Genomic DNA, 13,680 nt, shown 5'->3' with positions numbered 1-13,680 from the left:
TGAACAAGTGTCTGCTGCATCCTCTCTTCTCTGGCTGCTTGGTATTCCTCCAGACGGAGCCTTCAGATCTTCTGTCAGCTTCATTCTTTTTGGAACTTTGTGTTTTCAATTCCTGCCACCACTTACCTCATCTCTCATTCTGGACCACCCATTTCCTCTTATTCACTATCGGGTTCAAACCTACCCCTCTATAAAAGAATAAAAATACATTTTAAAATGTCCAAAACCAAACCAAACCCCACTTTGCAACATTGCACATTATTGAGCCTTGACTCAATTCCTCATCAACAACTCATCTGCCTAGCTTCCAGAACTACCAAATTGTCAGGGAAACTTTGTCAGGTAGGATGTCTGCACGTTCTATCAAGTTCAATCCAATGCCAGTTAGCATGAAATTACATGAATTTGCAATTTCAATAAACATGGCAATAAAATCAGACCTATCAAAACTGTAGGCCTGTGTGACTGGGCTGATGCCTCATTGCAGAAAACGATATCATTTTTTTAACAGCTAAAAGTTAATTTATGACTTACAGCCCTGTGCTTAACTATGATGTTAAACCTCTTTACATTATGATTTAAGACATTTGAAGACGCTTTCCAGGACCTGCAGACACACACGTTTCATCACCTTCATCATTAAAATGATTGAGTCAAACTACATTATGTCTCAGGGTCAGGCCTACAAAAACACCCGCCCCCATCCAAGCCCCCACCCCCTATTAAAATCTTTCCATGTCCCAATATATATGTTCCATGTCCCAATATGCACTGGGACTGTAAATTCATGTAAATTCCCTGCACATTTAATGCCTATTTTTTAACTTAGCCTGTAAATTTAATGTACATTCAATGTAAACTCTGACTGTAAATTCATGTAAATCCACTGCCTATTTAACGTCTATTTAACTCAGTCTGTAAATCTCATGTAAATTCAACGTAAATTCATATTTATCATCCACAGAACACTTCACCACTCATGTACATATTGTATATATTTACTCTATTTGATTGCACTTGCAACTTTGTGATTGTTTTTAGTTATCTTCCTACTTCTTATCTCTGTATATTGATGTGACCGCTACGCTGCATACAGACACTAAGACAAATTCCTCGTATGTAACTTGCATACTGTGGCAATAAAAGTGATTCTGATTCTGATTCTGATATTGGTACAGACCAACGCACCCCCCCGATCTTCACCCCATTTGGTACTCACCTAGATCAAAGTCCCTCAAACATCTGTTGTGCTGGCTGCTGCGGCTGCCATGGCTAGCCAGCTGGACTCTACTCTGTCCGCCAGGTCTCTCTGTCTGTAGGTGTGTCGGTACCGTGTGTCTGTCCAAAGCCCGGGCTTCTTGGCAAGCTGCAAACAGTGGAAAGAATCAACAAGACTGGAGTTGTGAGAGAGGGAGTGGGTGTGAGCCGCCACCTTATCATATTCCTGCAAGAGACTCCTTGTCAAGTTGACTGTCTGTGCACACACATGTCTCAGTGGTAGAGCTGTCGCCTCGCAGTCAGAAGGTCCTGAGTTCGATTCTCGCCTGGGACACTGCGGGCGCTGTGGTTGTGTTCCCCCCATATCTTCAGTGCCTACTGCCCAGGTGGGGTATCTCGTCGTAAGGGCCTTTCTGTCTGTGTGGAGTTTGCATGTTCTCCCCGTGCTCCCCCAGGGGGGTTCCTCCGTATATAACCCCCCCCCCCCCCCCATTAAAAACATGTAGAAGATCAGATCGTCATCGTCATCCGACCAGTGACGACAACATCCGAAGTCGGTCCCCGGGCGCTGTACGAGAAAGCGACCACTGCTCCTGGCCTGCCCCCCGGAGGAAAGGACAAAGCCAGGATGGGTTAAATGCAGAGGACAAATTTCACCGGCCACCGTCAGCATGTGTGTGTTTGTGGCCCTCCGTGCATGTGTTGATGTGTAACCGTGTGACAATAAAGACGGGCTTGTCCGTCTGAAATCGTGTTTAATCGAGTTTAATCTGTTTACCTTTATGTATAGGAGACTTGAATGTAGAGCACTTTGAGTGCATGCGTGTGTGTGTGTGATGAGACATCACAAAGACACATGTTGTGAGAACTGTTGTGAGGTTTTACACAGCCAGGTGGAACAAAGTGATACAGAGGCCCTCCTTGCGTAATTAGACGCAGCATTAAAACACTCATCCAAACACAGGCTGTATCTGGAGTGCATCCAGACTGCACTCCAAGCCACAGGTGTCACTGTCAACACAGCCACGAAGGACTGCAATCTCATCTCCACACATCACACACAGATGGAGATGCTTCTGGCGAGAAGATTCAAAGCAGACTTAATGCATCTCGGGTATATTTACACTGACCCGGGAATATGAATAAACAATGCTGTGGACTCAAGTCAGATCAGATGTAAAAGTTGCTTAAGTTAATGTGATGTATAAAGGGCCCACAGAGAGCCCAATAACAGTAAAGCTATCTGACACAATAGACCCACGTTGACACTCAACTCCAGCATGGAGTGCTGCTTCATTCAAATCCTCCAAGTCTAATTCTCTTTCAAATACCACCTCTTCCTAAATAAACATGCGTATGCCGCCTGCCCCCCCCCCCCAACAAGGAACAGGATCCCACAGCCTGACTGCTTGTGTTTAGCCAGCCATTATTCTAGAAAGTTTTGTGAATTGCATCAAAAAGTGGCAAGCTAATGTGCTTCTGGGTTCATAAAATACAACCAATCGGTGCAGGCGCCTGACATTTAAAACCTTGTTAAGATATTTAAATGAGGAGAAACTGGTTTTCTTTCAGAGCCAACTCATACAGCACAGAGTAGCGTTTTAAAACCGCTCTGGAGGACTTGACACGACGGAAATAGCCAAGGAAATATGAATCACAAGTTTTGCCAAAAGAAACTGAACACTGACTTTACACTTGGATCTGACCTACTGAGCAAAGAGTAGGCCATGTTTTGCACATATTCTCTTTGTATTCTAGACCAGTATCCATAGATCCATATCCGCAGAGAGCGAAGAAAAGGCCTCAATGAATGAATGAAATCATCTGAAGACCCGCAGGTTTACACGTACAAAACGCAGAAATGTCAATCAGATGCAGAATACAGAGGCTGGGTCCCCGCAAGGAATGTCAAAAAGCCGGCTGTGCTCTCCTCACATGTGGGTATGGCCCGCGCGCACACACACTGATCAATAGCTCACCTGAAATGAATATGTGATCGTCCTCATTGACTGAACAAGCAGATGTGCACTCAAAAACCTGACAACAAAACAGACGCGAGCCAAATCGATAGGGCCCACTTTAAAAATCTATTTAATAGCAACCTGGTTTGATGTAGCATTTTGAAAAGGCAGAGTACTAGGGAGTGAAGAGGACGTCTGACCAAAGGCAAACAATGCAACCGAGTGAACAAGGTGTATGAAGTGGACTGCGGTTATGTTCTCTATTGACAGACATTCACTAGGCCAATTTGACATCTAACACCTCTTCAATATCAAATCAATGGGGATTCTCTATGCCTTTCATTTGTGATATTTAGCCATTAAGGTTGCGACTGTGCATTGTGCAATAGATCACACCTCAGTAATCCTCAGTCCCTCTTTCTCATGGTTTATACTCCTACAGAGAGTATGGAAACTACTGCCAGGCTGGTGATAACTATGCTAATACAGTATCTATATCTTAGCTAAAAGTGGGTGGTGTCTGTGGGCTCGGTGTGTCGCTGTGGTTCAGTCACGATTGTTGTGATGTCATCGGTGATGATGTCATCAGCGATGTGACTTGAGCAATTGTGATGTCATGTCATCAGTGATGTCACTTGAGCAATTGTGATGTCATCAGTGATGTCACTGGAGCAATTGTTGTGATGTCATAAGTGATGTCATAAATCCTTCCCTGGACTCATATAAGGCTGTCTGGCATTTCTGTCTGGCATTTCTACACTGAATCTCCACCTGCGCAGCCATTTGCTCTTTCCCTCTTCGCAGCAAAACACCGGATCACCAGGACCCACGACAGATTTGACAATGGCAGAAAGCGAACTATCAGTTCAGTTCAAGCTTGTGTTGGTAGGCGATGGAGGAACGGGAAAGACAACTTTTGTAAAGAGACACTTGACAGGAGAGTTTGAGAAGAAATACGTTGCCACTCTTGGAGTGGAGGTGCACCCACTGGTGTTCCACACCAACAGAGGGCCCATCAAATACAATGTGTGGGACACAGCCGGACAGGAGAAGTTTGGAGGCCTCAGAGACGGCTACTACATTCAAGCTCAGTGTGCCATCATCATGTTTGACGTCACCTCTCGAGTCACCTATAAGAGCGTGCCCAACTGGCATCGTGACCTGGTCCGTGTCTGCGAGAACATTCCCATCGTCCTGTGCGGCAACAAGGTGGACATTAAAGACAGAAAAGTTAAAGCCAAGACCATCGTGTTTCACCGCAAGAAGAACCTGCAGTACTACGACATTTCCGCCAAGAGTAACTACAACTTTGAGAAGCCCTTTCTGTGGCTGGCGAGGAAGCTGCTCGGCGACCCCAACCTGGAGTTTGTGGAGATGCCTGCGCTCGCTCCCCCGGAGATCCAGATGGACCGAAGCCTCGCTGCGCAGTACGAGGAAGAGCTTAAATTTGCCTCACAAACAGCGCTCCCAGAAGAAGAGGGTGACCTCTAACCTGTTACCTGACATCCCCTCTCCCCCCGCCCCCCCCACCGTGGACAGGAGGTTGTTGGGGTTTCGCCCCCTTACTGTAAAATCCAGACTGTTGCACATTTATTTGTATTTTTGAACTTTTTTGTTTTAAAAACTAAGAAGAGAAAACTTGGTGTAGAAGACACACCCACCCTAATGTTGTTGTTGGCATGGCGATGTGCAACTCTTCATCATCGAGCACCGTCCACTGCTGCACCAGCACAGATAAATGCTGTTGTAAGGCGAATAAACTTTGAATAAAAACATTCTCAATAACACAGCCTTGTTTTTGGATTAATTTCCCTGTGTGTTTGGAGATGCTGGATGTGTGTGTAGCTCCTCATGGCTGGTTAAAGGAAACATCTCTTACACTGTTATATATTATTCATCTGTGATGTTCAATCATATGCCAGCAGATATTTTGTTGTAATTCCACCTTTTTTTTACCCATTTTCCCTCAACCTGTCTGGTTTACTTCAGTTTTGTGCAGAGAAGATGTCTTAACGTGTTGCATAGATGTTGGTTTGATGTTGACACCAATAAGCAACAAAATGGGCCCCAAGAAAAGCAAGGTAGATCAAACAATATAATCATAACAGCGGTTTCTAACGGAGTTCAAGCTGTCCCATTCTCCTGATTAGTAATGGCCACCCTCTCAGGTTATACTTCCTGTCCCGTCTGAGTTTCAGAACCTTGCCGCGTGACGCTGGTCAGCTTGTGACCGTAGGAAATGAGGGCTGACCTGGAGCTTGTAACTGTCCCGTCAACAGGCTGGGATGAGCAGGGTGGGACCTAGGCTCCACGCCCTTCCCGTCTTCCCTGTCCCGGGCCGTTTGACCTCCTGTGACTCCAACGGTCTCAAGTGGTCAGTTAGGATGAGGAGAGATGACAGTGGGCGACGCGACCAGCCAAGCCGCGACCAGCCAAGCCTTGGTGCCATATATAGAGATATAACTTTAAAATCCCTCTCAACCCCCCCCCCGCCCCGCCCCAGCAACATCTGAGCCTCATGAGACAGCAGGCTCTGTCTGGAAAAGGAGGAAGAGGAGAAAAATGAAGAACAGACAAGAGTGAGGAGAGGTAGGATGAAAGATAGGACGATGTACAACAGGGCTGATGAAAGAGAGAGAGAGACAGAGAGAGCGAGAGAGAGACAGAGAGACAGAGAGGGAGAGAGAGGAGGGGAGCGGCAGCCCAAACAATAGAAAAACAAGGCCAGGTCGAAACCTGGCATAGCCCCGGTGCATGGTATCGTCACGCATTTTTTCCAAAGGTGGGTTGTATCATTTTAGATAGTTATTGTCATGCTAATGCCTGTACAAGTGGTCATTTTTCGGATCAGTTTGTTTTTAAGTACTTATTTGACATATAAAAAGGGATGATTGACAGCTGTGGCAGCCAGTCTCAAGCCGTCATCTACATGCTACAGGCTCTTCACCTTATAGATCTGTTTTAGATAGAGAAGACACTGCTTGGTAAAACAAAAGGAAGACACTGCTTGATGTGTCTACCAGACTGTATATCGATGGACCGCAATAAAAAGGACATTGTTTTGAGAAAGCTGCGCGAAGTTGGTTGGGGACTTAAGTAAGTTCAGAAAATAATGTGTTTTATTAGTTACTCCAGCTACGTTATCGTTTATTTTAATACACAATGGTTTTAATGGAAGCAGACTAGCATTAACCGCTTGTCTGTTTTGCCGGTTTTTGTCGGCTTCATATTACTCTAACCTAACAACCGATAACGATAGCTGGAATAACACAATAATAGACACATATTTCAGAACTTACCAGGTTTTCCAACTACCTGCATATGCCAGGAAATGTGTTTTATAATGTTAACTCCCGGGTCTAACCATAACATGGGGCCTACACAAGTGTAGACAACAACCAGCCAATAGCTAATCGCTAACGCGTTAGCGTTAGCTTAACAGACACTGGAGGTTTTATTTTTGGTATTAAAGCAATAAACGTTTTTATATAGATATCTCAGGCAAGTGCTTTGACTGTGGGGATGTTCGTTCAATCTTCACAAGCTCCTCTCTTAGCTGTTGTAAGGATATACAGAGAAGAGACCAGGCAGGCTGGCTAACATTGTGTAAAACAGAAGGAACACACTGCTTTATCTGTCTACCAGACTGTATATCGATGGACCGCGTTAGCTAGCTAATTAGCCATGTTAGCTGCCTCAGTAGGTAACGTTAGCCTATAGAGAGTATTTATCTGACGTTTATGTTAGCTACTCCTCAAACCTGCGGGTGGAAATGGTTTATGCGATGCGATGTATGTTGAAGCAAGACAGCGTTTTAATGTACCTTGAATTTGACAAATTACGACGGGTCGTGCTCACGCAGATCTAAGCCCTGGCCATCCTAGGCTCAACGCGAGACTCATCAGTCATTCGGATGAGTCTTGCGTTGAGGCTATGGCCATCTGTATTTTTCCAAACGCCGAAATATTCCCATACAGCCGACGTTTTTAGATGGGGGAAAGTTCAGGGGGGTCCTTGCGTTCTCCTGCTTTATCACACACGATTGTAAACACACAGGGACAGCTCCTCACAGCTCCTCTCTACTGTGCGTCTGGCATGCAGCAAGGGGGAGGGGCTGCATTCTGCAAAGCGACCTGGGCACGTTGTTTTGGGGAAACAGCTGATACCGTGAGGAAGGTATGACGGCAAATCTTAGTGGGGCAGCGGCGCCCTCTAGTGGCCGGCCGCCATTTAGTTGCCTAAAAAGGTGCATAATTTGTCTGGCGACATGCGGGAATGTAAGGCCCCTGGTGCATTACCAGCACCGGGGCCAAAAATAAGTATAAACCTGACACACTAAAGGGATGGCAGACAAATTAAGCAGAGGGCAGTGTGGGACAGGAAGAGATGGGGGTAGACCAACAAAACAACATCCAATGTTTCCCCTACCATTCTACAGGCCTGGCTGGCCCGCCAGGCCACCGACGCCCCCGGCAGGCCAGAATTTTTATTTCATTTTATTTATTTATTTTTCCCCACCCTGCTCTCCCCAAAGTTTCAATAAACCTTCATGGCATATTATTACAATACAACAATACTGCTGTTGACAGTGTTGACAGTAATAGAAGATGCCAAATCATTCAAAACAACAAGCATTTTGCTTTTAGGAGCATCGTGCCAGCGTGCGGCGCTGTTCAAAAATGTGTCAACGTGTATCATTGCCTGGGAAACGGACATCCCATAATACAACTGTTCGCATCGCATCCCATAATAGTATGATGATACTTGGGATGCCATTGCCAACATAGATGCGAACAGGTTAGCTAAAAGTTTAGCGTCGCCAGCGACGGCCCCCACCGTTGCGGTCGGGGTACGTTTCGAAATCCCTCCAGGCCTGAAATCTTTTCTAGGGGAAACACTGAACATCAGACTGGAGGAGAAGAAGAAGAAGAAGAAGGACGAGAAGGGAACAAAACGGCAGGGGATTACATCAAGCACTTGTGTAGAAGCTAAGCCAATGCTTTAAGCCACTGAGGTGCTATGCCAGGGCTTCACCTGATTGACGCACACGTTACCTTGTTTGATTGAATCAAAGTCCAGACAACTTCTTGCTTTGATACTCGTTACATTTATTTTCTAGTAATCCTCTTTGTTTCCACAGCATTTCCAGTAGCAAACAAACAACAAATAAACAGGTAATTTAGGTACTGCAGCAACAAGCTGCCTACCGTGGGTGTGTGTGGTCAAAAACTGTATGCTCTTCCGGGCGAAACACCTGATCAGCGCAAAGGGTTCGGTCTTACTTATAGAAGAGCGCTAATTGGCTCCTACAACTTGACTACATTCATCAAAAAGAGCCACATAGGAGGAATAACTGACACCATTAAGAGCATAACTGTCATCACGGCCAATCAACCCAGTTCTGCCCACACGGACGGACGGACGGCACCGAGCGATAGAGCCATCATGAAGAGGGATGAGAGGAGGCTAATTCCCTGTAGCGCTATAGCATAAGACTACTAATATCGAATAGCAGCTAGATGGGCTTAAAGGCTACAGCGTTATGATGCTGCTGAAACATGAGACACATGTACAAAACGCTTCCATCACTGCACGCTTGGCTAATTTGCACCCAGACAGGTGAGGCTGACATTTAAATATCGTCCTGCTGACATGCAAACTAAGTGCAACCCACCTGCGCATCAGAAAAATAATTACGTGCCAATCCAACGGATGCAAAGTCTCACTTTATAAAATAAACTAAATTTAATGAGCTCCGCCATGGTGACATTTCCTCTTCCGTTTCTCTCGGTCTTTTCTCAAACTATCCTTCACCCTGCCTCCATATCACACAGCCCTCGCTATAGCGCCTGCCCTCCCTCCGTCTCGCTCACTCCATTTCTCATTCTAAATCCACTTCTCTGCCTCCATCTTTTTCTCTCTCCATCCAAAACAGCAGCCATTCCAGAACGAGGGGCCATCAATCTTCTTCAATGAGAGCAGAGTGCGAGAGAGTGCCAAGGCTACAGCAGATGACTATCTCTCCTTACCTCCACTCAACACTGGACAACATGGAGAGGGAAGGGATGGACCGACGGACGGACGGGCAGAGAGGCAGCCAGGGTCGAGAGCGACTCAGAGAAGCAATCGTAGATAAGAGGCCCACACATAATATGATATCTATAAAACAAAGTCCCGCCCCCGTCGCCAGTGGAAGCTGGTCAAGGAGAGAAGCATGGCGGGGTAATAAAAAAAAACTCCAATCCAAACGAGCAATTCTAAAACATGACTTGACTTTTTCTATTGAGACAACCCAGAGAGGAACATGTCAGCTTATAGAGAAACATGGCCGGGGGAGGGGGAAGAGGATCAAACAGCAGTGGTAGTAGGGCTTCAGCTGGTGGAAACAGACAGTTGTTCTCAGTGATGGACTGGCAGGTATGGGTCTCTCATACTAAGAAAACAGAGACAGGTGTGTGTGTGTGTGTGTGTGTGTGTGTGTGTGTGTGTGTGTGTGTGTGTGTGTGTGTGTGCGTGCGTGCGTTAAAGACTGCTACTGTATAACCTAAATTTGTGGCTTCTTGATACTTAAGTAGGGATGCACGCCCAAATCCGTTAATAATACTGTAGATAAAATAATTGTAAAACAGATTACAACCAACATCAAATTACAAATTAGAAAATCTGCGAGCATCGCGCGTGAATTTCTAACGTGGTGACTCGGATGTGACTTTTGTGCACTTTTTTGGGGTCAACTCATGCCAACTGTCAGTTTCTGACTGACAATTTCTTGTCATCAGTGATGTCACTCTGTCTAGGTGAGCAATTGTGATGTCGCCAGTGATGTCAGCAGTGATCTCACTCGAGCAATTGCGATGTCATCAGTGATGACACCATGGGGGATCGGGCCTTCTGCTCGGCTGCGCCCCGTATTTGGAATACCCTTCCTGACCACCTGAGGGCTCCAGACTGTTGCTACCTTTAAAAAGGGGCTAAAAACCTTCCTCTTCAACAGAGCCTTCTCTTAACTTTTTATTGTTGTCTTTTTCTTCTTTTTTTTATTGTTTTATAGACATTGTCTAAAAGATTTTAATCAGGCCTTTGCCTACACCAGTTCCACTTGAGTTCGTTGCATGAGGTCGCGAGGTTGCTACATGACGCACGTGGTGGTCCTGGGTCGAAGTTGCCCTTGTTTTGTGTAAACAAGTAATTTCTCTTCATTGTTTACTACATCCAGAGGCACAAACAGGAAATTAGCAAAAACATCAGGAATTTCACAATAAAACGTAAAAAGTGTCCCCCCCCCATGTTAATTCACTCGTTTCCTTTTGCCATGTCAGTAACCAAACAAGTTCAAGAACAGAGTTCAAGTTTGAAAGCTGATTGGTTATTTGAATTTTCCCACACACAAATAAGTCCAATAAGTCCCCTATATTTACCATAAACAATACTCATTTATAATAATTATTAGTTTCTTTATCTATTCTAAATTCTATACTGATGCCTCATTTGGTCAATTTTGCTGAAGTAGGACTTTTTTGTTCTTTTGGTCTTCGCAAACAAAAACAAACAAAATTCACCAAAAATCCACGGGGGGGAGGAATCCTTTTATTAAGACCGCCTTTTTTCTTTTGTTTACTTCCTCTTCATTCGCTTGGCAAAAGAAAGGAAAAAACATCAAACACAATCGTCTTCATCTGCGCTCCAAAAGCAACACGACAGCTTAACACGCTAACATCACAAACTTTTCTTTTTCATCCATTTTCCCACTTTTTTTCATTTGCTCACTCCTACCAACTCTTTCCCCTCCCTCTCCCTGATTGGCTCTCTGCCTCTCTCCTGATTAGCCATTAGCCGTCCACACGGTAGTTGGCGTGCATCTCGGGCGCGATGTCACAGACGCGGCTCAGCAGCTGTGACATCACGGCCGAGCGGTTGCCGTGGTAACTGTCCTGCAGGCGGCCCAGCTGTGAGGCCGTGTCGCGGTCCACCTCCACCTTTCTGTTACCATGGGAACCCTCAGCCACAGCTTCTTTGGTCCTGAACTCCTTCTCTCTCTGCAGACGATACTGCTGTATCTCTGCCTGAGCTTCTTCTTTAGCCTGACGGAGACGACGGCTCTTACGTTTGAGGGCCTCGGCCACCTTCTCCGCTGCTCTCTTCTCGGCCTGCAGCAGCTGCTGGATGGCCTGAGACGCCATGTTGGAGCCAAACCTCTTCTCTGACGGTGGAGATAATAATGGATTAATGGAGACAGAGGAGAGTGAAGGTCAAGCAGAACACCACTGTCACTTGAGCGAGCAGTTGTGATGTCACTCGAGCAAATGTGATGTCATCAGTGATGTCATCAGTAATGTCACTCGAGCAATTGTGCGCCACGTAGCGGAACCAGGATGCCTTATTTGGCTGCATGTCCACTTAGCTTCTTTGTTGTTAAACTTTTCAGAACAGCGCTGGTAAAGTGAATCTCTTTTTCCAGCCGGGCGATGGAGAAATAGACGTTGTAGGCTGTTAATCATTGAATTTGCGTTACTGTAAATAGCGTTCATAAAGGCAGTATGGATTATACCGGACATGTATTGTAAATATCTGACATCTGTAAGCCTTGCTTGTTCTACAACACTATATTGTTAGTACAGCTAAGTGCTAACGTTACATTAACCAGGTGGTCAGTGCGGCAGGTAAGCTAGCAGCAGGTGATGTTATTATCCAATTCTCCTCACACAAAGTGTTCCAGCGCCTTTTCCAAACCAAAAAGACGCTGACAAACGCTATGTCGACACGCAGCCTTATAGTAGTATAAGATGCTTTTCAAAATTCACTGGGCAAAAAGACTACTTAAATTTGGTTATGTAAAACATGCCATACTTTTATTTATGTAACATTTTCTTTCGAACAAAACTTTAAATATTTAGCATGTAGTCAAGCATCGAGCATTTGGGCATAATTAAAGCGTGATTTTATCGGCCTGTCATATCGGTGAAATGTTTGTTTCGTGCCGATGCCGATATTTTATTTTGAAGCCTTCATCGGCCGATACATTCGGGCGGTGTCAGGATGTCAGGCGCTTGGTCAGCATGGGGGAAACCCCCCACGCATATTAAACAGAAGTAACGTGTGGGCATTCCCCCACACAGACCGACTGTATCACCGATTATGTGCATCCCTACTAGGAAGGGTGTGTGTGTGTGTGTATGTGTGTGTGTGTGTGTGTGTGTGTGTGTGTGTGTGTGTGTGTGTGCGTGTGTGTGTGTGTGTGTGTGTGTGTGTGTGTGTGTGTGTGTGTGATGGAGCGTTGATACGTACAGGATGGGAAAGACAGAGAGCTGTGACCTTGCAGCCTAGAGGGGTTTTTAACAAGCCACCTCACTGTTGGTTCTGTGTGTTGTGGTGGCAATAATCTACACACACAGACTCGAACACACACACACACACACACATACACACATACACACACAGACACACACACAGACACACAGACACACACACACACACACACACACACACAGACACACACACACACACACACACACACACACTCTTCAACACCAGCGAATCCAAGGCCGGGCGTGGGCTCCTGAGTGAAGCCCATGGGAGAAAGAGAAGGGGGAAGATGGGAAGGTGTGGAGGAGAGAGAACAGAACGGCTTCAGATTTCACACAGAACATTCTCCTGTCACTTGTACAACCAGTGTGGCTCAGCCAGCCGAGGCTCTGTGATCTATTACTTAAGCAACATGGTATTCTCAAAGCAACGTGCAATCATGTTCAATCCAAGGACATGACAAGACCACTAAGTTAGCTCAGTCGGATACATTCATTCACAATTGATCACGCTAGGGCTAATTTGCTATGCAACACACTCGCTGAGGAGAGCATCTATACTTGGGGGGGAAGTTTGTCGGGGATAATAATAAACTGGCACTTGGTTCGTTGTCACAGTACTGTTGAGGAGGAAGGTGAAACTGGGAGCGAGCTGTCTGTGAAGATGTCCCGCTCAGCTCTGCTCTGACTGGGGGGGATCAGCGTTGTGCGGCGCCTCTGGGCCTCTGGGCCGCACGGCGAGGAAGAGGAGGCGTCGGCACAGCTCAGCCTGCCGCTAAAGACTTTGACACTAACGTAATCACTGATAATTGATGCGTCTGGTGGGGAAGGTGCGACATTCAAAGATAAAAACGGCAGCGACGGCGCCGGGGCTTAATGTGAGCCGATGGGGCCGACTCCGCCTGTCACCAGCTGCCTGATGATCACACAGGAAGAAGGGAAGACTCTTGAGACGCGCGCACACGGTGTCGCAGCATCATTATCAGCCCGCCGGGCCCGCTCGCTCGGGACCCTCAAACGGGCCTTTGATCAGCAGCGGGGGCCGGGGGAAGGCGATGGCTGGGGCACACGGGCCAAGGATGAGGCTCCCGCACAGACAGAAGAGACGAGAGACCAGAGACACAGGGCTGCGGAGAGGAGAGGACGGAGAGAGAGACGAGGAAGACGAGCAGCGTCCTTCCCTGTCAGGAGGAGACTCG

At 46.3% G+C, this 13,680-nt stretch overlaps 2 pseudogenes across 2 annotated transcripts; one reads left to right on the top strand and one right to left on the bottom strand.

The window, feature by feature from the left end:
- Nucleotides 1-4,022: 4,022 nt before the first annotated feature.
- On the top strand, nt 4,023-4,670 carry LOC310787567 (GTP-binding nuclear protein Ran pseudogene; annotated as a pseudogene). Its single transcript has one exon. The product of its transcript is annotated as a GTP-binding nuclear protein Ran pseudogene (transcript).
- A 6,338-nt stretch (nt 4,671-11,008) lies between these two features.
- On the bottom strand, nt 11,009-11,359 carry LOC310787742 (V-type proton ATPase subunit G 1 pseudogene; annotated as a pseudogene). The gene has a single exon. The product of its transcript is annotated as a V-type proton ATPase subunit G 1 pseudogene (transcript).
- Between the last annotated feature and the right edge of the window lie 2,321 nt (nt 11,360-13,680).

Source organism: Poromitra crassiceps (assembly GCF_964638095.1).
Source record: "Poromitra crassiceps genome assembly, chromosome: 13".
Lineage (NCBI taxonomy): Eukaryota > Metazoa > Chordata > Actinopteri > Beryciformes > Melamphaidae > Poromitra > Poromitra crassiceps.
Note: the sequence above shows the minus strand (reverse complement) of the source record. Positions and strands in the feature narration are given on the sequence as shown.